Consider the following 25,204-nt stretch of genomic DNA (forward strand, 5'->3'; position numbering starts at 1 on the left):
AAATGGAAAAGCAGAACATAAAGCTGAATATACAATATGATCAAATCCACAATAAAAGAGATTTTGGTAGAAAGTGATTTACTTCTCATTTCATTTTACTTGTTTATATTTTATAAATCTGCTTTAATGCGTATGTCATTGGCTCTTGAACTTTTATATGTGTAAGTATCCATATGGTATGCCTTAAAAATGAGGGTTCCTGGGCCCAGACTATCCAATCTACAAGATCTGGAAGCAAAATTTGCATTAGCGTTCCAGGGGATTATAATGTTTGCATTTCTGAAACCAGTTCTCTGACACCAACTGTGTCTCCCACAATTCAGTTCTGACGTTACCCACAGTTGTCATCAGATCCGACAAGTTAGAGGGCAAGGTCCCTACAAGACGGCCCTCACTTCAGATGCCAGCCACAAACGGGAGCCCGAGGCTATCCCGACTTCTGCCCAACTTGGCTACGAATTTAGGGGTTCTCACAATTCCTATCTCATTGTTCGATAATTTGCTAGAACAACTCACACAACTTAGAAAACAGCAAGGTAGCTGACCCTTGAACAACAAGGTTGGAACGGTGGGATCCACTTATATGCGCCGTTTTTTCAATAGACAGTTGGAAAGACTCCATGATTAACCGAGTAGCCTAAGACAGACCGTGAGAACTTCAGGTATCAGTAAATACATACAACACTGAAAATGTGTTTTCTCTTCCTTATGATTTTCTTAATAACATGTCCTTTTCTCTAGCTTACTTTATTGGAAGAATACATACAACATACAAAATTTGTATTACTCTACTCCCCTTTATATCCCAGAGGTCTGGGGCTTAAAGTTCCAACCCTCTAACCACAGGCTTGGTCTTTCTGCTATGGAAAGCTACTCCCTGGAAAAGATCGAAGGTCCCACCTCATTAGCATAAATTCAGGTATGGTCAAAGGATGCTCTTTATGAATAACAAAGACACTCCAATCACTCGGGAAATTCCAAGGGTTTTGGAATTTCCCTCTGTGCCAGGGATGGGGACAAAGCCCAGATGCATTCTTTATTATGTCACAATAACCCATGTTCACAATTATACGTTGAAGAATATTAGATTATGCAGTATTTTAATTAAAAAAATAAGCTTTAGGTTATGAATGGAGATGGCATTTGGGGACGCTGGAGGCCAGGGCAGTAGGGAACACTCTGCTGGGATCTGGGAGCTGGGTCTGGATGCTAACAGGGGTTTTCGTGGGGAGCCCTTGCTGGGAGTGGCGGGATGAGAGGGGCAGGTGTATGCACAGGACAGGGATTTGAACGTATATTGTGCATCGTGTTTCTGGAAGGAGTGCCATGTCCCATGGTGCACGGAGTGTAAGTCCCCACGAGGAAGTGATGACACTAAAGGACAGGTAACTAAGAGCCTGGTTGTCATACATCACGTCTGCCATAGGAGGGGGTCTATCTAATTTGCCCTTTAAGCAAATGTTTTAGGAACTATGTGTGGCATGGCTGATTAATAGAATAGAAATATCAGGGGATGTTACTTGAGTTAAGGACAACTGTTGTTTTGTGAAGCTTGTTTTGGTTGTAGGTGTATGTTTGTGGTGTGTGTGTGTGTGTGTGTGTGTGCGTGTGTGTTTGAACAATGTCTGAGCTCCACGAATAAGTGTGCTGAAAATCTAAAGTTCCCCACTTCTGGAGCTGTGGCTTTCAGGCAGCGGCTGGGAGCTATGGACGGTGTGTGTCAGTGAGTAAAAATGGAACTGTAAATTGAGAAATGACAGGGGAGGAGACCATCCGAGAAACAATAGTCAAATGATGGAGTAGGACACTGGCAGGGGACTACAAAGGAAAGGCGAGAATGGAGGTATAGTTGGGAATGATATTGGCCGAGTCACATGCCTGCCTGCGTGTGAGGCTGGATACGAATCTAAGATCCACACAAGGAACACCAGGCAGGAGGGCAGTGCATCATGACACATTGACTTGTAGGTCCTTCAGGTCACGATATCAAGTGTAGATACAGGTGTGTCTGCCAAAGCTAGGAGACCGGAAAATACCAGGAGAGCCAAAGAAAATGAAAAGTGGGAGGGCAGAGAACCGCAGCCCACCAGGGTTTAAAGGGTGGAGAGGAAGCTGTGAGGGAGACAGAAAGGGGATGTCAGAGACCCTGGAAGGGAAGGTCCCGGGTAGAAACTAGAGCAGCCCCGCTTGCTCTCCCCCCAAAACCCACTGGAATGCACACAGAACTCACTCGCTAAGCTGCAAAATGAACTGAACTGTGGGATCGGAGAACATTATATCACTCATCTTCCAAACTCGGGAAAGAAGTTCTCGTCCACTAGGTGGATGGAGCTAGTTGGAGCCAGAGTGATTAAAATCCTGTGCAACTGATTCAAGTAGAGCGAGACTGATCACAGCAACAGACGAGATTCAAAACAGACTTTAGTGTGAATAAGAACTTGATATCAGCAGAGAACGTATCCCTGCCCAGCAGAAGCCGGGCGAACTGGTGGCCAAAAGGCACCAGGAGACCTGGATCCTTGGTTAAAAAAATAAATCCAGGTAGGTCTTCAACTTGAACCCTCCCCAACTAAACGTGAGGCCAATCAATTATCAACAAAAATCAGTCAGTTAATAAAACAAAAGTATGTGAGTATTGATCAAATCTCTGTCTAAAGAAGGACCTTCTAAATAAATAAATCACTTAGATAAATTATTTTAAACACCTACAAAGGAGGAAACAAAACCAAAAGAATGCGTTACACAAAAGTGAACGGGGGTGTTTCAAAAAGGGGTGGCCAGTAGCGTCCACCGCTGTGTAAACGACATCTGATCGCTTGGTACAGTCGGAACTGGGTCTTGAAGAATTGGTGAGATTTAGACAGGTGCGGGTTGAGAAGGGGCGGCCAGGTGGCCAGGACAGCATGAGGCCAGACAAGGGGACAGCCAGGCCGTCAGTTGGCCTGGCCTCATTATCAGGTTACAAACGTCCTGCAACAAAGACCACCTGGACAAGTGACACCACCTGCCTAACTTCATTTCCTTATGGCTGTCAACATTGACATTTGTAGAGTCTTTGAAAACAAGTTTAATTACTCGAGCAAATCCTAGGCTCTCTGCAGGCGAGTGGGTCCAATCCAGACGCCAGATCGGGACACTGAGTTACAGCGAGAGAACCACCATCCTGGGACAGGAAGCCCACACACTGCTAAGTGCCCCGAGGCAGAACTGGTTCTCTGGTTATTTTCTCCTTCATCAGACACATCCGGAGAGCAGCTTTTTGCATATTGTATACAGGAGAGGCAGGATACCTTCAAAGGCACATCTCTCCCTTCCGGGAAAGAAGAAAGTTCAGAATAAAGCAGCAGAGACAGTGGAGTGACACCAGGCTCGCTGTTACCCTCCCCAGATGGCATTTCAAAGAAACTCTTCAATCTATCGTGCAATACAAGCAGTTTTGTTTCATCTTCATATACTTTCTAGGAAACAAATACTTCTGAAAGTTCTGGCAGCCAGAACAGACGGCCTAATGTACAGAAAGCGTCCTATGTCCACATTTTTAAATGACATTTTATTTCCCGATATTCAAGAAAGAAACTAGACACTTACACAAACAGGTTAGAAAAAAATATCCTCCTAGTAATTACAACCTTGGTTTTTCTTGTGTCATCTTGCAGAGGCACAAGGGGAAGTAGGAGACTGGGGAAGTAGTGTTCCTACCCAGTGTAGACGTGCTCGATGATCCTCTCATCAAAATTGAGCAGAAACAGCTTTTCTTGGTGAAAAGTCCAAGGTGACACCATTAATGTGAATCAATGTCGAAATTCAGGAGCACGATTAGCACGCCTTTGCCGCACCCCTGGACACCTCCAGGATTTTCTTAGACCTTCTTTCGCTGTCCCAGGAAAGACGCAGGATGCCTGCAGAATCTTCATTTCCTGGAGCCTAATTTGAAAGATCAGAGTCCTGAACGCTACTTCACAGTGTTGTCATCAGGTTCTCACCTTCAACAAAGCGGTTTTCTTCCTTTTAATCCAGAACTGTCTGTTTACAGAGCTGATTAAATGTGTTCCTTTCCGATCCAATCTCTTGCTAGGTGGGGTCAGGTGCCCCTGAAAGGCTATGTTTGCCCAGCAGGGACCCTCTTTAGGGAGATAAGGATTTTTTTGTTTGTTTTAATGGTGTGGGCAACCAGACAGATACAGTCGCCTTGTGACAAAGCTGAGAACGTATCGGCATTTGAGAAAAGCCCACAGCTGATTATAGCACCCAAGGATGTTGCTTGATGGTTTTGTACTATGGATGCTTAATAAAAAGGAGTTCTCTTCCTTCCCAGGAGAAGGAAGTGGAGAGACAGTAACGTTATGACGGTTAGGAGGAAATTGGAGCCCGTAGTTACTGACAAGTGAGAATGTGGGCACCGAGGCAGAAGAAGACCTGTCGGCAGGGACTTTAATTATCCTGCCGTGGAAGTCCGGGCTCAGCGAGAGCTGCTCGCAGCCTCCCCGACCATGCCATCCCGACCTGGTGTCCCCTGCTTATCCTGGCCCTGCACCAGCCCATTCCCTGCGTGGGGATGTGTTTGTGTCGACATGCATCCATCACCCTCACTACATTCGGGATCAGGGCAGGGATGCTGTGTGTATTCACTTCTGCACACCCAGCCCCTTGCACAGGGGTGACAGCCAGTAGATACTCCGTCACTGATGAATCAATGACCCCTCTGAAGATAAGGAGGCTTTAATGACTGCCCTTTGTCCTAAAGTATGCACCTGTTGTTTTTTTCTTTTATCTTAAGTCTCTTCCTTAATATGCTGGTGTACTGGCTTCTTTCCCTAAACTCATAAGCACATTTAAATATCTCCTATCTTTAAGAGAAGGAAGAAAGGAAGGAAGGAAAGAAGACAGGGAGGGAGGGAGACACAAAGCAAAATAAGAAAAGAAGACACAAAGAAAGAAATTTAAAGAAAAAAACAGAAAAGTTCTTTCATCTCCCCATCGAGGTTATTTCCTATCAAACTTCTCGAAAGACTAAGCAGCCCCTATTTCAGCTTCTCTCCCCTCTGTTCATCCTTCAACCCTCTGCATTCGCACTTTCCCAGTCTTCCACCAAGAGCCCCTCTGAATTACCTGCACACTTCCATCCTGACACCTTGCCTCCTGCACCCAGAAATGATCAGATAGCGTGTGTCTCGTCCCTGAGACAAGGAGCCACACGTTCCCGAATGTCATTACCAGACCTGAACGACTGTAATGCACACAGGGTCTGAACTTCCAGGATCCTTCCTTCTTCTTCCTAACGGTTGAATCGAACCTCTTCCCTCAGCTGCAAACCTCCCCACCCCACCTCCATCACACACAACCCGGCAGACAGGCTTGCATTCTACTTCCTAGAAACACTGGAAATCGTCAGACACAAAGAGCCTGTTCCCCCAGCATTGCCACCACCTGGATTCTATCTACGGGCACCTACAATGCATTGGTTGTGTATTACTGCACCATACAGCACTCCAAACCTGAGGGGCACAAAATAACAGTGAACACTTATTACCTCACAAAGCTCAGAACTTCAGGAACCACTTAGCAGGTAGGGGTTCTGGCACAGGATCTTTCCTGACTCAAGGTGGCAGCTGGGGTTCAAAGGCTTCCCTGGGGCTAAAGGATCTACTTCCAAGATGGTCTTCTCACAGCGATGGCAGCAGGAGCCTTCAGTTCTGCAGCCTATGGACCTCTCCAGGAAGCCCTGGAGTGTCCTCACAACATGGCAGCTGGCTGCCCCAGGGAGTGATCCAAGAGAGAGCAGAGCAGACGCCACAACGACTTGTACGACCAGCCTCAGGACTGAGACTCCATCAGTGCCCTCAGGTCCCCTCAGTTACCCAGGTCAGCCCTCCTCAGTGTTGCAGGTATGAACAGCAGGAGACAAGACTCACTGGGGCCCACTCGAAAGCTGCCAAGCATGCAGAGAGCTTTCGCCTTCTTGGCTTTGCCCATGGTCACGTTTCCCCTTTATCTTTGGTCTCTTCCTGTCTACCGATTGGTTTGCCTAAACAAAAAGGTGTGTTCAAATCTCTTCTAATCTAAAAATGAAAGAGAACTCTCTGCCCATCTATCTGATTTCACTAAAAAGTTCTTTAGAAAGTCATCTGTATGCTATCTCAACTTCCTCGGCTCCATTCATGCTTCAGCACACCACAACGTCTCTTTGGTCCCCACTATTCCTCTAAAATCCCTGCTGTGGTCACAGTGAAGTCCTGTCAGCAAATACAGTGAACACTGTGACATCTCAGGGACAAGGGCACAGCTAGCACTCGCTTCCTTTCTGAAATACTTTCTCCCTCAGCGTGTCAGGCATCTTCCTCGCCAGCGTCATCTCGTAAGTCTCTTTCTCCTATATCCTTTTCACTTCTCCCTTAATTGCTGGTATTTGCGGGGATTCCATAATCAGCCGTCTCCTGTCCTCTGCTCACACTCGGTACAATGAGAGGCTGAAGCCACAAGTGCTGCAGTGAAGCAGGTCCGCGTGGAACCACCTCCGCCCTGACTCAGTGCCCTCAAGCAGGTCACTGAAATCTCCGTGCCTTACTTCCTTGCATCCACACTGGCAAGCACAGGCCAGCCTCAGGGAGGGTTCAATGTGCTAATTCTTGCAGAGGACAAGTGCCTAACACCTGGCAACGATGTTGAGGGCAGGGAGTAGCTCGCTCATTGGATCCATCAGTTACTGCAGTACTTTCTAATTTCCCCAGTCACTAAGTCAGGTGCACAAACATTGCCCCACAGCGGGACTTTGTAGGTTGAGCCCCCACTGCCACTTGAAGTTACCAGAAAACTAAATCTAGTCACCAGATTTGGTGATGGCTTGGTAATTTCAGAATTAAACTCAGCCAAACTCTTCCAGGGTTATACCTGGGTGCAGTGGACACCGGCACATCCTTATAGCATCGGGGACCAACCTTTGCTTCTGGGTCAATATCTGTCCACGCGGCTTCCACTTGTCTCGTCATCCTTAGCTATGGTCACCTGCTGTCATCCACTGAAATATGGTCCTCCAACTGGTCTTCAGGGGTCACCATCCTCCAGTGCTGGCATCCGCTGTCGTGTACCTTGTAACCATTTCCTAATCCAGCCTCAGGTAGGTACCCTCCTCCCAGACAACACAGACTTGCCAGCTCACTCTTAGACGATCTCCATGTACCTTTGGGCCACAGTAGGACCGACCACATTCCCGTGGTGTCCAGGGGCCTCTGGAGGTCCCCACAGGCTCATCTGCTTCCTGGTGCTGTGTGGCCCCCTGGCTTCTCTCCAAGGCCTGCTGTCTACCCAGCATCCCTCGGGAAGGAAAGCATGGGTTCATTCCAGCCTGGGATCTGCCGATCGAGCTGGATTCTTCTCGCCGCCCACCACTGCAGGAGCTCAGCCAGAAGAGGGCCAGTGGGGCCCAGGCCCCTAAGGCAGGTCTGTGACCTTCTTGCTTCTCCTCCAGCTCATTTCCCCTCGGCACCTCATTAATAGAGGCTCTTTGGGGAGGAGAGGGAAAAGAGGCAATTGCAATAATTCGTCTGCACACCCAAACCACTCTCCCTATTCTTTAATTTGAAACCAAAAAGTTCATAAATTCATCCCCTTGTTTCTCTGTTCATAATTCTCTTCCTAGTTGGGGCTATGCCAGATGAATGCCCCAGTCTAAATGGAAAATTCCAGGCTTGAGTTATGTGTGTGAGAAACACAGGGCTTGTTAACCCTGTGCCATCCTGCTGTGCATGTAAATGCTGATAACTCCCGGGCCCCCTTTCCTGCCCCACAGCGGCCTGGACGCCCCCAAGATGCCCAGTGGGTACTCCAGCGTCACCCGACGTCACCTGCACCTCAGACGCACTGCGCCCTCACTCTGCCTCCTGGGGGCCGCTGCCCTGAAGGCGCCTAGTGATGTGTCACTCTCTCTCCCTATTTCATTCTCAACTTCCAGCCAACGTCAATACCACAGCTTCCTGCCACTAAACCGCAAAGAGTCGGGGTGAGGCTCCGGGTCCCTGCTCCCCTGATATCTAAGCCTTGTGGTCCTGCGTGGTAGATGCCCGTGGTGCTGTCTGAATGACAAAAGCCGACTCTAGTCCAAATGCAGCTGTTAAATTACTTAGGAGATTTTCCCCAAGACGGCAGTTTTCTGTAGGCCTAAAGTCCTTCAGTTTCTCTCTCAGTATCTACCGCCAATGATTTCTAAGCCCAATAAATTAGGTCATGCTTTTCCCCAAAGTAGTCTTTGGAACTCTGACCTCCACAGCTGACGGAGCACCACAGGCTACAGCTTGCAGCTCCAGGAGCACCCACAGCCACGCTCACATCCCCGGGCAGCGCTGGGTCACTTCTGAGACTGCGCATGCCACCCGAGCCTCCGTCCTCGAGGGTGAAGGGGCACTGTCTGCCAGCAAGTGGTGAGAGGGGTAAGGACCCTGGGTTCCAGGTGACGGATGACCTAGGTTTGGGTCTGACCCTGCTTACAGCAGGAATTGGGCATCCCGGGGAGCCAGCTTTCACTGAAAGTCATTTCTCGCCTTAGTGATGCTCCAGGATGTCAAGTTACGTGACTGCTGGCGTCCTTCTCCCTCCCACTGAGCTTGCATCTGATGACTAGATGCTCTCCTACCAGCTGATCTAATGTAAAGAGCCGAGCAGGAAAGCGGAGAGCAGAAAGTGGAGCACTGAGCTGTCACACACCAGCGGGGTCACCTCTGATAAGAAACCAAAGCTGCGTTTTCAACCATAGTTGGGGCAACGTCAGCCGTCGCTAGTATACAGCTGCCAAGTGCGGCCATGGCCCTCGGGAGGCACTGGTTTAGATGGGATTTACATGGTTTAGATGGGAGTTTTACAGTTGATGCTGGACCAGTTAACTTTTGAGACTGCTGAGATGAAATGAACGTATTTGCAGGTGAAAGGGACGTGAACTTGGGGAGGCTGGGGAAGAATGTAATGGGCTAAATGTTGGTGTCCCCCCCACACACACACACAAATTCATATGTGGGAGTCCTAACCTCCAATGTGAGTGTAGTTGGAGACAGGTCCTGGGAGGAGGTGACAAAGAATGAGGTCATATGAGTGGGCCCTAATTCACGAGGGACCCCAGAGCTCCATCTCTGTACCATCTGAGGACACAGCGAGAAGGTGGCCGTCTGCAAGCCAGGAAGGAGCTCTCAGCAGGAGCACGTTGGGAGTTGGGATCGAGGCACCCCAGCTGTGGTGTCCGGTGAGGGCCTGCCTCCTGGTTCACAGACAGCCGCCTTCACTCTGTGTCCTCACGTGGCTGAAGGGGCAAGGGAGCTCGCTGTGGCCCCTTTCATAAGGGCACTAACCCCTTTCATGAGGGTGCCACCCTCAGGTCCTGGTCACCTCCCACAGGCCCCACCTCCCGATACCATCACGTTGGGGGTTAAGTCTCAACATGTGAATTTGAGGGGATCCAGACATTCAGCTTATAGCATCTGCCCTGGGGCTTCCGTGGTGAACACAACAGACAAGGTCCCTTCTAGCACAGCGGTCCCTCCTGCAGATGACGGACAAGTGAGCAAGATGCAAAGCCCTACGTCAAAGAGAAGAAGAGGTGGGAGCATGCACATATGACATATTTTATATGTTCTACATACTTCATTTACCTCTTAGCGAATCGATCACCTCAAAATCATGTTGGTGTCTTCATGAACTTTGGGGTTGGAAGGAATAGGACATTCAGGTAGACATACTAGCCCTGTCCTCGAATCAGGGAACCTCCTTCCAGGACAGGGGGTCCCTTCCTTACACAAGCCAACTCACTACCATTCTGCACTGGGCCGCTGCTCGCGGGTGCCTGACCCGCTTGGCAATGTCCAACCACCCGGGCCAGCAGCTCAGCACGGCTTAGGAAGCCTTTGCTTTCTTGAGTCAGAGGGAAAATGACAGGTGACAATGTGCCCGGCCACCTCACACACGCCAAGTTGCTGAAGTTACATTTCCACCATGTACCAATGTGTCAAATCAATTTTCCTTGTTATTTCTGGAACACACAACCTTACTGGAAACCCCAGTGTTGCCTCTGTGATGCTTTGGTGTCTATGAAGGCCAAAGGAATCACACATGTTGATGTTGTTTTCTTAGGCACAGAAACGCAGTTGCTTCATCTCTTTGTGGCTTCTCTTATAATGTCTTTCTTATATATTACAATCACTCATGTGTGCCAATGTCAGCTGTTAAAGGGAATAGCACTGCAACTGCTGTTAAAAAGCATAATGAGGCTGGAAGACTCACTTCCAGGTCCCCTGCACAGAATTCACTGTGACAATAACAAGCCCTCATGTGACTGCAACACCTTGTTTTCAAAGCATCCGCTCTTACACTTTCTGGATAGATTGTAGGACCTCTATCATACGGGCAGGCGAGGCTATATTTTGACCTTTTAATGAAGAACCATTTTTCCTCACTTTCCTTGGCTGATGGCGGGCAGACCCAACGTCAATGCCAAGACTTTGCTCTCCCCACTGAGCAGATAACCTGCTGAAACTCTCCTTTCTGTCATCACCAAATCCCATCAACTATGGCCACCAGGAATTAATGTAGCACCTGCGGGAACCATTTTGTTCACAAATTTTGTTACCTTCTTTTTTACACTTAAGGTGCTTGGTGGAGATTCCCCATTTTGTCAGCCTGGCCTTAACGGATGATGTGAGAACTTCCAGGGAGAAGGACAGCAGTGCCTGCTGCTGTCTCCCCACCTCCATCTGGCCCCACGTGGCCCAGGCCGAGTGCCATGGGAGCACTGATTCTCCTTGCAACGGAGGTGGTGACTGAAACTTGTGGCAAACAGACGGCTGACGGGGGACAGCAAAGGTCTCTGCTTCACAGGGGATGGTGGAGGTTTCCAAGGGGCCATGCAAGAAAGGCCCCAAGTCAGGGAGCTCTGCCAGGACAGAGGGTGCTTTCCCGGCAGCTCGTGCCTGTGGCCCTGGGCTAGGAGGGCGCCTCACTGAGCTCGTTGATGCTGTCTTCTGTTAATTAAATTAAAGCTTTTTCTGAAGCTGTGCCGGCAGGCAGGGCTGCCTGGTGGGGAGGAGGGGCTCTATTTTCCCAGGTGCTGGGTGGGGTTGCAGCCAAGGGAAGTGAAATATGATCCCCCCAAGTGTGAAACTCCCCTAAAGTCACCCTGCCCTTCATGCCAGAGGCCCCTCTGTCACCAGGGCTGTACTCGGGTTTCAGCACATCTTGCTTCAATTCAGCGCTTTATGCATAAAATTCCACGCAGAAAAATAAAACCTAGACATAATGATTTTGATTGAAAATTACTGCCCTCTAACATAAAACATATTAAACGTCATTAAATTTTATGGGTTGTGATTCCCTAGTGGACAGCGTACTAGCCTTGCGTTCAGAAAATGGCAATTTAGTGAATTTAGATCCACATGATTTATCAAGAAGATCAGAAATGTAATCAAAATGACTTCTCTTATACATACCACAGATACAACGAAAACCTCATCTCTTCGTTTTTAATTACCATCGATCCCCTTTATTCACAGACTCCACATTTGCAAATTCACCATCTCGCCAACATTGATTTGGTGACTCCAAAATCATCACTCATACTCTCTCACGGTCAAGTGTGGACATGTGGAGAGCAGCAAAGACAGAGCCGTCCAAACACGCGTTGCCAGGTGAGGTCAAGCCTGGCGACACTCTGCCTCCTTGTTTCCTATTGTAAACAAGTGTCCTTTGCACGGTCCATTTCGTGCCACATGTTTTTGTATTTTTGTGCCTTTTGCTGGGGATTTTGCTGTTTAAAGTGGCCCCAAGTGCCGTGTTGAAGGCTGTCTGGTCTTCCTGAGGGCAGGGAGGCTGTGACATGCGTCATGGAGAAAGCAGGCGTTGGATGAGCTGCGCCCAGGCCGAGTGGCTGTGCTGTTGGCCGTGTGTTCAGTGTTAATGGGTGGACAGTGCAGTGCATGGAGAAAAAGGAAGAGGAAACTCACCTGTCTGCGTGTGAGTCCTCTCTGGAACGTGCTGACGTCACCTCTGTAGTGCATGAGGAAGCTGAGGAAAAGATGGAAAAGCAGCTACGTTTGTGGATTCGGGGCATGCTGACTGAGTTCTTTTTGTTTGTTAGTTTGTTTTTTATGTAGCGGAAAAGGGTTGTCATGAGGCCAAAACCTAAAAAGATGTACGGTCACATGACCCGGGCCATGGAAGTGTTAAGCTCTTCTCAGCCAGTGCATTATTATACAGAAATCCTGCATGTAATTTGTTCTTTATAAGAAAATGTATATTAAATAAGGCGTCCTTACACAGAAACACACACAAGACAAGGTGATGGATTGATCAGCTGATGCGCATGTTGTCACCAGACGCTCACAGGACCTCCCCCGCGCTTTCCCCTGGGAGTGGTGGCTCAGCATCTGTGATGACTTAATAGAAACTAACCGCTGTGCATAATCAGAGTGGACTGTCATTGTTTCATTACAAAAGTTATACATGAAGAAAACTAAAATGTGACATTACTAAGGAACGTTGCTCTGCCAGCTCATCTCCTAGACATGAGGAGAGTTAAAACTTGGCTTTCTGCCCTTTCTGTCCTTCTTCAAGGTGTCAGAGCATTGACACTTCACACTGTTTGAGGTCTGCTGCTTTCTATTGCGATGTTATCTTCCCAGCACGGCCTTTATTAATAAACGCCTGCCTACAACCTGATTCTGCCGAGCTGTATAAAATCCATCCCCTGAATTTACCCTGACCCAGGGTTTCCAGGTATGGTTGTGTCGGTTGTTCACTGCACAACAGTGCCCAGCATAGGGGCACGTGAGAGAGGAATGCAACTCACTCCAACCTTGCCAAGCCATGCATCCCGGCTGGGGCTGTGTCTTTTCGATTGGCAGGTCATGAGCCAGGGGGCACACTTTTCTCCCATTTCCTCCAGGACCGCATACAGACCACAGGACTCCCTGGTTGAACATCCAGGTTGTTTCCAGTTTAGGGCTAAAAAAAACAGTGAGGCTGGGAACTGCTTCACTCACAGCTCCTCCTGGCTCCAATCACTGATTGTTCATTATCGATCAACTCCAAGAAGTGGGGTATCTAGCTTTTAAAAACAAACCAGAAACAAAACTTTTTTAGGAATGACCACTTTGGAAGGTAGAATAATTCACAGGCGTGTCGGCCAACGTAAATTCTAACTTTAGGACAAGTTCTTATCAAGTAAATTGAGTAGATCAAGATTTTGATCGGGGGAAATGTGAAAGTGCTCTACAGAAACAAACATTTCTCAAACCCTTCTCAGCATCTCTAACCCGCCATCTAAGAAAGCAGTGCTTATATGCAAATAAGCTCATGGCAAGTCCTTCTCGGTTATTCATGAATGCGAAGAAGTGGCCAGTGACTGGGTCTTCTCACCCAACCCTGAACGGGAACAGGATTTTAAATAAGGGAAGAGAAGCTGGCATTTGTTTGGAGCTGTTTTTATGCCAGAATCTCTGCCTTTACTCACATTCTCTCAGGAAACCTTCCTACTTGGCACCTTTTTCTGAAAAATCCGATGATTGAATTAGCTGTCCTCCAAGGTCTTTTTCTGCTGTAGAAAAATAATTCTTACTTTGTGTTTGCTAGACTTGGACTTTTATTGGCGGCGTATTTAGCACAGCCATTATAACCAGGAGCATTTCTTTATTAAAATTCTCTAACCCGGCTTTATCCAGACCCTCCGGCTCTCTGCCTTAATGAATCGCCACTGTGCGCTGTTACTGGGGTTTTATCTGCTGAGCCCCTCTGCCCAGGGCTGGAGAGACCCGGCCTGTGGCCTTAATTGTCCTGCTTTTCTCTGCTTCCCATTTGAAGAATTAAGCAACAGCCATATCAAACAAACAAAGCAAACACATGGGGAAATACCAAAAATGCATTATTTCATTTTTTGGTTTTTTTAAAGAATTTCTCTCTAAATGGCTGAAGTATATTTTCCCTGTTTATCCTTTGAGGCAGGAGTTGTGTTTCCTGCCTGCACCTTGATCCTGGTCCCATGGCTGCACTGCACGTGCCACCACCCAGCAAGGCCTGTCTGTCTGGAGGGAGCTTTGAAATGTGACCCCCTGTAGCAATGCAGCCCCGCAGGGGCTAACTCTCCTCTCTTCCCTGAAACCCACCATCACAGCCAAATGAATGAAAGTCTAAGAGGACAATGTCATTTCCAGGGAAAGTATTGCAACTGAATAGAACCGCCAACTAAGCGTTTCACCGCGGGACTTAGCTTCCTGGGAATGGATGGACGGCACCCACAGTGGTGGCAGCAGCTTTGTCTCCTTCCCAGTAGTTGGGGCTCCCCTAATCCTCCACAGTTAAGTCAAAGGAGACTGAGTCCCCAAATCCAAGACGGGTGTGGGTGGCAGGAGGGACTGTCCTCACAGGGGCAGGTGGCATGACAGTTTGCCCCCAGCAGACAAAGTGGTAATAAGATGGACTACCCTGATGTCGCTAGCCGGGGATAGGATGAATTTTTCAAAACAAATGAGAGATGAGGCTTTAGGAAGGAGAGAAATGCCATCCCGGAGGAGGAGGAGGATGGAAATCTGGGCTCTGCTCTCTGAGGGGACGTGAGCCCTGCCAGCAGGCACCACCCCAGGGCTGGCAGCATCACACCGTGGGGCCTTGAGACCATGGGGAGTGACCCCTCTCTCATGCTGAAACACTGCAGAATGAGGGGCCCACGGGAGGGTCTCTGTAGGACTCCTGAGCAGCTGCGACCATCACACAGCTGAGGACCACACTCGCCGTGACGTCGTGGAGCTGGGCGCTCCCGGAGTCAGTGCTGGGAGCACAGCTGAGAGACGGCGCTTCCCGGGGCTGTAGGAGTGCCTGCGTGCCAGCTGTCCCTGGACCTCCAGTTTCTACCCCCCCACACACACTCAGGCATTGGTGGTGTGACTGCCCACCACCTCCCCTAGCTCTCGCCGTATTCAAGGATGTCATTTCACAGCTTGTCCAAGCCTGAACACTGAATCTGTTTGCACAGAAGACAGGCACCTTCTCCTTATTTCTTCAGCCATTTTGCCTCAAAGTTCATATTTTTCATTATTTGCTTTTTCCCTTGCAATCTGAAGATTCTTGCTTTGGGAGACAGAAATTAGGAATTTGGAACTCTCCTCCAAGCTTTGCTAATTAATTATCTGGGTGACCCTGGGCAATACATTTACCTTTTCTTGGCCTCAGTTTCCTTAATCAGAGTATTTCCCAAACACCTGTCCATGATTTGGTACCAGTCAACAAAAAGGATTTTATGAAACTGTTGCTAAATGAAAACAGTAGGGACGAGAATATTCACATGTGTGCAATTATAACTGCTTTTTGGTGGATTTTATGGGTATGAAGTGATAAAAGGTTTTCATTGATGAAATTATTATTATAATAAATGATTATTGTTTAATTTTTTCTTATTACTATCTGTCACGCACGGACTCTGGTCCCGCTCCCCGCATAAGAACGCAGGACATGGTGAGGCCAAAAAGGAACACCCCCGGAGCCATAGATAGGGGAGTCATACCACTATGTTCTCGCCGGCGGCTGGTCAAGACACAAAAGCAAACATCCGCCAATTCCCCAACAAGGGGTCTTCCTGTACCCCACTCTCGCTGGTGGCCAGGTGAGACACAGGAAGTAGGATCCACACGATCCACAATCTGCTGTCTGTTTTTCTGCCTGCCAACCAACAAACCCCTTGCTAACAGCAGTCTGAGCTTGCTAGCTCAGTCACTGCAATTACATCAGTGGCAAATGGCTAACTGGTTACAGCTGTTGGCCATCTAGTCACAACTGATGGCCATTCACTACCCGAGCCAGCACCTCTCCATGTGAGGCCGAGAGCCTGGAAACTGCTCTCTGGGACTCTGTCCCCACACTATCTTTATATGAGAAAATTGGAGGTTGGCGATTTTATTGTTGTCAATACCCTTTCTGTTGTTTGTTATATTTAAGTAATCTCTAAAATTCCAAATATAGGCTTTTTGTAATTGTTTTCATATGTATGTAAAACAACAGAATTACTTGACTATAACTACTAGATGGCCTAATATTCTTGTATGAACACATTTTCAGCAATGATTTCCAAAACCTTTCTATAAGGTTTTCTCATAAGTTCCTTGAAATTGTAATAGAATAATTAATTTATTCTTACTTGAGGAAATAATATGCTCTCTTTTCCAAGGAAAAGTGTTTTTTCCTTTTTGCATTGTCCTTTAGAAAGTTTGGATCTAAAAGCATTGCTCCATTACAGTAACTATATAATGTATGCTATGTATGTTTGATTGTTTTGTACTTCTCTTCCTTTATGTTAATTTTGATCTATTTTCATTTTTTAATTCTATTTTTATTTTTTTAATCTTAAAAAATATACGTTGTGTTCAATTTTTTGAGGTAGGATGTCAATAATAAGTGCAGAATTAAAAAAATAAACTTTAAACACAAATTATAAAAATGCTAATTGAAACATTTAAAAACACCTTGAGTAGGAAATTCATATAAAGTAAATATAAATGGATAATGATTATATGAAAAAATGTAAACTTACTGGTAAGCGTGGAGCAGCAAATTCGCACAATAGGAAGCTATTTTTGCCTTCCCCACCCTAATACTGCTGATGAAAATATAAGTCAGTGTAACTTTTCAAGCAGACAATTTAGCAATATGTACAAAAAGCTTTAAACCGCGCATGTCATTTGGCCCCAGACTTTTGCTCCTTGGGCATTCTTTTTAAAGCACAGGGTGAAGGATGTGTTCAATTTATTAGTCATCAAGACCATTTTAATCAGGGTGTTAAGAATATGGAACACTTGTCCCCAACGTGAGCCTGCAGCAGCTCAGCATTTGCTGGGTGGTTGTGGTCCATCCATTTGATGGGACACTCTGCAGCCATCACCTATGGTTTTCTACCAGCTGCTATTGTCCAGGGAAGAAAGATGATCACCGAACAGTGTGCTCATTGAAATCTGACTGTTGTAAAGAATTGCACGCATGCCTAGAATACAATCTGGACAGGCGTTCCCAAAAATGATAACAGTGGCTGCCGTGAGGCATAGGACGTTGAGGAGATGTTTTATTGCCTTCTCTTTGCTTGCCTCTATTTTCTGATTTTATTCCCCTTTCAATGAACTTGCAGGATTTATATAAGTTAAAATTGCTGTTTTCTAAAGTAAAACAACATGCAGCCTGAGTATAAGTATAATATTTGATCACAAGAAAACCGATTTCCCATTTGCTCTTCCATTGGCACATTGACTCTTCGTATGTGATTGATAACACATCCCAGCAGCCCTTGACGTAACGGTGGACTAGAGTGTGTTAGATTGATTTCAAAATGTCTACTGCTTTTTTTTTTTTTCCTGGAGTATCACCTTAACATGAAACCCTGACCGTTTGATGGGAAGATCAAACAGCCTCACCGGGTCTTCGACAGCCGTGTGCAGCCAACGAAACAGCAGCACAACCGTCTCAGCCGTCTGAGAGCCACCCCCAAATCCTGAGGCTTTCGTGAAGTGTCAGATGTGTTGTGCGTTGTCCCCATTCTTGGGAACTTATCAATTTAGCAATATACTCACATGGAAATACAAACCTAACCAGTCTCCCAGTCGGCCCATGAGATCTGGGAATTTGACTCAAACCTTCCAATGCCACGGTGTGTGAAATCCAAAGGCCTCCTCAAAACTGAACAACTGAAATGAGCACTTCCTTTAGAAATACATATACACATACAGGCATACACAAATAAATAAGACAACAAATTAAAAATATGTATATTTACCCAAAATATTTATAGGCGTAGTACAGTTTTTGTTGACGGATGAGTTGGCTGGAAAACGAGACATGGAGGAAGAAGTTATATGATTTCAACACACCGACATTCTGAAATGTTACTCAGTGACCCCAGACCCATGAAGTCTCATGGCCTCTCCCTTTCCAGGTCCCTCTTCTCCCTTCTCTGGTTCTCTTCCTCCTCCTCTCACTCATCTCCGTTCCTCTTCCTGCCAAACAGGGCAGTGTCCCCATTGTATGACACTTCAGCTCCACCCCAACATCTTCACAAATTACAGCAGACGTCCGCAACAAGCTGGCCATCCAGGCACAGTTCTAAGGTCTTTCATTTAATTTCGACAATAACCCTTCAAAGAGGGCAGCTCCTTAAGGGGAATCCTGGTGCCAGCTGGGTTTTTCATTTATTTGTTTTTACCTCGTTATATAAATAATTACATTGGCCATTGGGAAACTGGGATTCCATTTCCAGACCTAGAAAGGACAAAGGAACCACAGTGGTCACTCTGGGTTGTTGCTACAAGATAGGACAGATTCAAAGGGTGATTCTCTTTTCTCAGGTGCCGTTTTAATTTAAGAAAATGAGTCCAAATACTACACATGGCTGGATTCCAGGAGGAATCCAAGGAAGCAAGCCCAGGACTCTGCTTCAAAGTAAATCAATGAGCCATATTTCAACGAGTGGAGGGAGGGGGGAAGATGACCTGAGTGAGGAGACAGACATGGGGTTGAATAACTGTGACCTTTCTCGGTGTGTCACATCTGTTTGGAATCACCTGATAAGCCCCATCACAAACGTGAGGCATCTTCCCAGGAGTCTTTCCTGGAAAGCCACTTGTGGCTTCTCCTACTTAGAATGCCTTCTATATCCATCTTGTACAGTTCTTATCACACTACTGCTTTCTCGACTGCTTTCTACCTCTAGACTAAAAGTTCCTTGAAATCAGGAATTGTGTGTTTATTTGTCATGATAAAGCATGTAACAAGGGGGGAATATTACAGAATTAAACACATTATGACACTTAGGAGTGTTCAACACAAAAGTAGTGTTACTTTTACATTCCATTCGTTATCCGTCCCACCATAGACAGAATAAACTGAGAGCAACATAAAAAATGTGTTTTATTATTACATAGAGCAAAGGTTTGGATTCTGTCAAGATGTTCAACCCATGTGCGTCCCCACATTTCCCAGCCATGGGATTCAGTGGACACGGGACCAGTTCTGGCCAGTGGACACATGCACTGAAATCCTGGGCCATTAAATCCAGCATCTGGTCCAACAACTTTGTTCATAGATTTGTTTACTTATTTTTTGATATCTTGCCCTGCATTTAGCCATCTTTTAATTCTATATCTGTCCTTTTGTTGTGGGTAAAACTGTGTCCCCCCAAAAGATATGTTCAAGTCCTAATCCCCTGCATCTGTGAAGGTGACTTTATTTGGAAATAGGGTCTTTGAAGATGTTATCGAGTTAAGATGAGGTCACACTGGATTAAGGTGGGACCTAATCCAGTAACTGCTGTCCTTATAAAAAGGGGAGGTTTGGACACAGAGACACAGAGGAGACACAATCTCAGGGAAGAAGGTCATGTGATGATGGAGGCAGAGACTGGAGCCAAAGACGGCCAAGGACGGCCAAGGATGGCCAAGGACGGCCAAGGTTGGCCAAGGTTGGTCAGTGACCACCAGGAGCTGAAAGAGGCCAGGGAGGATCCTCCCCAGGGCTTCAGAGGGAGCATGACCTTGTAACACCTTGATCTCTAACTTCCAGACTCCAGATCTGTGAGAGAATAAGTTGCTTTTATTTTATGCCACCCAATTTGTGGTCTTTTGCTACAGCAGTCACAGGGCACTGATACACATTCTTTCTGCCAATTCCTTCCTATAGTGTGGAAGAATTTAGAGTGAGTAGTAGTTATGGGTATAGGTAAAAAAAAGACACACACACACACACACACACACACACACACACACACTCAATAGCAAAAGAAGACCATAAACCCAGGTTGTGTAATACAGCATGCTATAAATACTTACTTTTTCCTGACTAAAAAAGCGTATCACTATATAGTTAATCTTAAACTGTTCTGACACAAATGACTTTCATTTGATATACTGCATTCGATATTGGAAAGAGAATTGTGCTTTTCGGTTGCCACTGGCCAAAATCAACTTTGAAAAAGTTCTACTTATTCTAGCTTTGTTCTCCAAGGACACTAAGACCTGAGACAACATTTAAATGGAGTTTCTAGGAATAAATCCTGCATTTATCCTCACAGATATTCATACTGCTTGTTAAAATTAAACAACAGAAGAGTAAGCTGGAGTGATGAGTGGTTTTCTCATATTCAGCTTCTATGTCTTTGAGTTAGATTGAGATTCAAAGACATAGATTTGGAAGGAAAAGTCATAGTGTCCATGCATTGAAAGGCGATAAAATGTGCTAATTTGTCAAAAAGTAAAAACTTAAAAAAAAAATTTCATAGCTAGTCTGTGGTAGTTAAGGAACAAGGAAGAGCAGACATTTATATTGTCCTTCTTAACTTATATGCTTTAAATTTTTCATAAGCTGTAAGTTTCGTAATGGGCCTTGGGTGAATGGCCTAAATTGCTGAGACAATTCCGGAAGGAGAGGGGATGTGACAGAGCACGACATAGATTTTGGAAAATCACTGTGGAAAACCATCGTCCTTCCAATCATAAAATCCTTGGGCTGCCTTGATGAGATCATTTTATTCTTCTTCAGTGCTTCGTGGTATAATGATTAACTTGTGCAAATTAATGCTATGTTTAATTATTGTTTTCTTTAGAGATTTTTAAGACCAGAGCATTCTTTTACCAGATTAATAAATCTTAAGCAATTTTAGTCTGAGTAGGCGAAAGTTGAAACAGAGAAGCAGGGCAATGCTGAAATATTTAGAGTTGCTCTGAACCATTCCAAATCCATTATTTTTAGAACGAAGCTTTGAAAATAGCATCTCATAATAATTCATAATCAGAAAGGCTCACCACAAGTCTGGAAGCTAGAGACCATCCACTGAGTTGAAAGTTATGGAATAAACACAGATTCTAGGAAGCGAAATTCTGGATACTAATCATTCTGTGACAGTCACCCTGGCCTGGACCCATCAAAACTGCACATGTGTCCCTGGCAGGCTTGGGCTCTCTGAGTTGTCATCCTCTCAGTGGGACTGTGCCTCATGGTACACTGTCATCTCCTGGCTGCAGAGAGCATTGCTTCCAGGAAACGAGACTATTTTGAGAAATCTGGGGCTTAGTGGCTCCCCCAGAACTCTTAGGTCCTCTGTAGAAAGAGGTCTGCAGTACTCCATCAACATGCTTGGAAAAGTCTCTCACAAGGAGCTGAAGCCAGAATGGAGGTGGTAAGCTGGGTCTGGTTCCAGGTGTGGACATCTCAACTGCCTAGGACATGACCCTTCCTCTGCAGACCTCCATTTCGCCGACTAATATGGCCGCCAACCAAGCAGGATTTTATAAAAGCTCAGAGGAAGTGGGTGCTGACCAGTGACACCTGTACCCGTGCTCTGCTGACCCCTCAACCGTGACCTCACACACCTGATGGCCTGCTTCCTCTGTTTGTCTGAACCATGGGTCCTCACCCCAGTGAGTAGCTTGTGTCCCATTTGGTCCCGCCAATCCTGCTCAGGGGCCGCCACCCCCGGAACTCAGCAGCAGCTGCCCCCTGCCCCCTCAGTTCCCAACTCCAGGCCTCCCAGGGTGCAAAGACAATCGGTGGGATCTCTTCCACAGTGAAAAATGAAGCATCAGAGGAGCATTTTCCCTATTTAAGCCTAAACCAAATTAATTTCAGGAATGGCATTTGCAGTTTAATTTCTAATGACTGCATGAATGGATATGTGCTATTTTCTCATGAAATATTACACTGTTTCACTCACGAAAATGGCAAAATGAATGAGAGTGGAAGTGATGGATGTAAAGAAGCTTACTGTAAACAAAGGAAATGCTTTCCCCCTGTCCAAATCCTCTTTTAATTTGAAAAACTCTGGTTAATATTTCTGTGGAGTCTCATTTGTAACATGAAATAGTTGAAGTAGGTAATCAGATGCTCCACGACTTCATCTATTTCTATGATTTTACAAGGCAAGCATGAGACCAAAAAGCTCCTTCCAGAAGGAAGATTCTTTATGTCTGACCACTTTTTCCTGGCATCGGTGAAAAAGGGGAGAAGTCAGAGGCAAGATTCAGACGATGGAGCCTTTAAAACGTTGGCACACCGTCGTGAGCTTGGAGTCTGGGTTATTCCAAGGAGACCCAACACCAATGGCATGCTCTCCACCAGCATCCAGACTCTGAAATTTCTCTACACCTAAACGTCTGCTCAGTTGAGGTCCAAGGCCTGGCCTCCTGGGGTTGTTTGTGATCTGTTCTTTTGTTTAATATTGATTGAGTTTTCATTATAAAAGCTGAGCAAAGTCATGTGTGGGAATGTTAAGTATAAAAAAATGAAAGAAAGCAAGAAAGTGAAAAGAAAGAAAGAAAGAAAAAGAAGGAAAGAAAAGGAAGTTACCTAAAAGAACTAACACTTAAGCCAACTGTTTGCATACTTATAATTTCCTACCAGTTCTTATTAGACGCCTAATTTTTAAAATGCAGTTGTGATCACCCTGTGTGTAGAATTCCACATCCCGGCTTTGTCCTGTGACATTACAACACTAGCTTTTAGAGCAGATGACAAAGCAAACAACGGGGTGTGACAGTCACTCACCACCAGTACCAGCCTGCAAAGAATAGTTGTACTGCAATAACTGCTTTAAAAACTGTAATGAAAGAATCGGTAGACTAGAGAATAGGGATGGGACAAAACCATACTTTTGTAGCAAAGCCCTTGACAATCTCTCAGTGTGTCCTTCTCTACAAAAATACAAAAATGAGGATTGGGTTCGGATCCAGAGACTGGCCATGGCTCGGGGCGGACGCCGGCCCTGCTCTGTGCCTGCAGCTGTGTTCATCCCCTGGGCCTCCGTCTCTGGCCCCAGCACCCGCCCCAGCCAGAGTGACAGGTGTGGGCAATCTGGAGCCTGGGCTTACATAGGGGCTTTCCTGTCCTGCCCCCTGGGTCCTACTCAGCCCATCAGGGATGGGCCTTGATCACAGTGCTCTGTGGGCACGGAGCCCCGGCCCTGCCCAAGTCCCACCTGTGCCTTACTGGCTCCCCTGCACCTCTGACTCTCATTCTGGTTTACCTCCTCTGTGCCGTGTCTGCTCCGACAGCTCCCTCTAATTTATTCCATTACATTCCAGACACGCAACATGGTCTGTTGTAACTGGAGGGCCTTGTGGATGGCACAGAGAAAGAAAAGAGTGAGATAACTGTTCTCAGAGGCGGTGCCTCAAAAGGTCCTTGACAAGTTGTTTGATGCAGCTCCCTTGTCAAATTTGACGTCTCAAAAGCCACCAAGTTCATTACATGTTTCCATCACCTGCTCTCATGTTCTCGAGAAGAAAAGTCGGATGCTTTCATCAGAAAGAGCTGATTCATCTTGTGGTTTGGCACAAGTTCCCACACTCCGTGTATTTAAACCATCCTCAGGAACAAAGCACGTGCGTGCCAAGTCGAATCTGCTTCGGGTGCTGCGTGCACGTGTCTCTGACAGGCGCTAACAAGACCAGCCTTTTATCTGCAGCAGGATCGCAAGTCTAAGATCCAGTGGGCAGGGTGGAGAGGCGAGCTTCCTGGGGATCCCAGCCACGTGGGAAGAAGTTCCCTGGACTAGTGGGGCTTTGCGTCGATGGTGAGAAAGCAGGTGGAGAGTGAAGCCTCGTCAGGCTCCAGAGAGACGACGGGAACTGTCCAGACACAGATGAATGGACAGTAGGTCGGAGAGATGGCATCAGTACCTCCGGAGTCCAGTGGACTAGCATCACGACCCTGCAGAATGGAGCTCAAGGCAAATAGCAGCTGCTCGTCCTGTCCTCGCCTGTGCTCAATCATCCATGAACACGGATGCGAGAAGGCAGTTAGGGAGCGGAGGTGCAGGGACCCAGAGAGGGAACTCTAGAACTCTCTCTCGGGCTCCCGTGCAGCGCATGCGCACGCGGTCAGGGGCCGTGGCCAGAAGCTCCCCGCTGAGGCCCCGAGGCCAGAGCAGGGCCAGCCGCGCTCAAAGCTCCGCTAATGTGCCGCCATGTCCCTGCCCCTGTTAACCGTTCCCGAAACTTCCCTCTGCACTCGTGGCTTGTCCACTTGCCTTGTGTGAGCTCGTGTTGGGGAATCATCCAGAAGACATTCCTCGAGGCTTCACAATGGCGTGACGGAGCTTCGGGAAGGCGCATTCCCAAGGAACACGTAATTCTGCTTCATCACACTTGTCAGCGATGACCCCTTTCCCTGTATTTCCAACAAAACATTTTGAAAGACTCAGATTTCTAAAATCTTGATTACTACAAATCTTAATTACTACAAAGACACTAAGTATGCCTCTGAGTTAAAACAAAACCAAACAATCCCCTACATGCATTTGTGTTCTCGTGTCTTAGTATAAAACAGTTGGAAGTCAACAGCGTTAGCTTTTCGGCCAATGTACTCTAGTTTGACGATTTCGAAGGAATTGTGATTGCTATGCCTCATTGTTCATTTGAAAAAGTCATTAAAGGTCAGATTTGCCTAAATGATCGCTGTAGCCAGTTGCTTCATTCAATTTAATTTATTTAGGTGGGATTTGGGGGAAGAATAGACTGTAGGTTTATGATTAGTTGCTTGAAGTGGTTGAAAGTGTATTTCCTTGCTCCTGAATTTTTCTTTCTTATTTGAAAATCAAGTTCATATTAGCCTTTCAGAGGAAATAGATCTGTTCCTCAGCTTGACAGAGGTACTTTTATGGGCTTGACTTGGCCAATTTTGCTGGGAGAACAGCAAACCAGGACCTCACCTGTCAGGTGGGTCAACCAAGCACGGGGTTAGTCAGCAGGCTCAGGATGGGGACATACAGCCGGCAGGAGAGAAGCCGGAGAGCGTTCTGCACTTACTGCTTTGACCTTAGAAGAGAGTCAGTGGGTAAAAATGAGCCCCGAGCAGCTGTGCAAGTCACCTCCTGGTTGGGCTCACTCCTGGAGGTTCTTCTGTGCGTTTTCTCAGCTTGTTCAAAGCAGCCCTGCGTTCTCAGACCTCTCTCCCCACATACACCCTGGACAGAGTTTTCTGGAGCTCCTCAGGCTGTGGTGGCCTCATGTTGCCCTCACCCCAGTCCCGATATAAGACAATCCCACACTCTGGTCTTCTGGATAAACAACAGCAACCAGGGCTGCTGGCTGAGCAGAGGGGGCAAAATTCTCCAGCTGGTCAGTGCTGAGTACCAGGCAGGAGATGAGCAGCCCCCGGGCTCCGGGAGGCCCTGAGAAGGGCCCTGGGAGTTGGTTCCTCATTCAGCCCTGGG

This window comes from Rhinolophus ferrumequinum, chromosome 8, assembly GCF_004115265.2.
Source record: "Rhinolophus ferrumequinum isolate MPI-CBG mRhiFer1 chromosome 8, mRhiFer1_v1.p, whole genome shotgun sequence".
NCBI lineage: Eukaryota > Metazoa > Chordata > Mammalia > Chiroptera > Rhinolophidae > Rhinolophus > Rhinolophus ferrumequinum.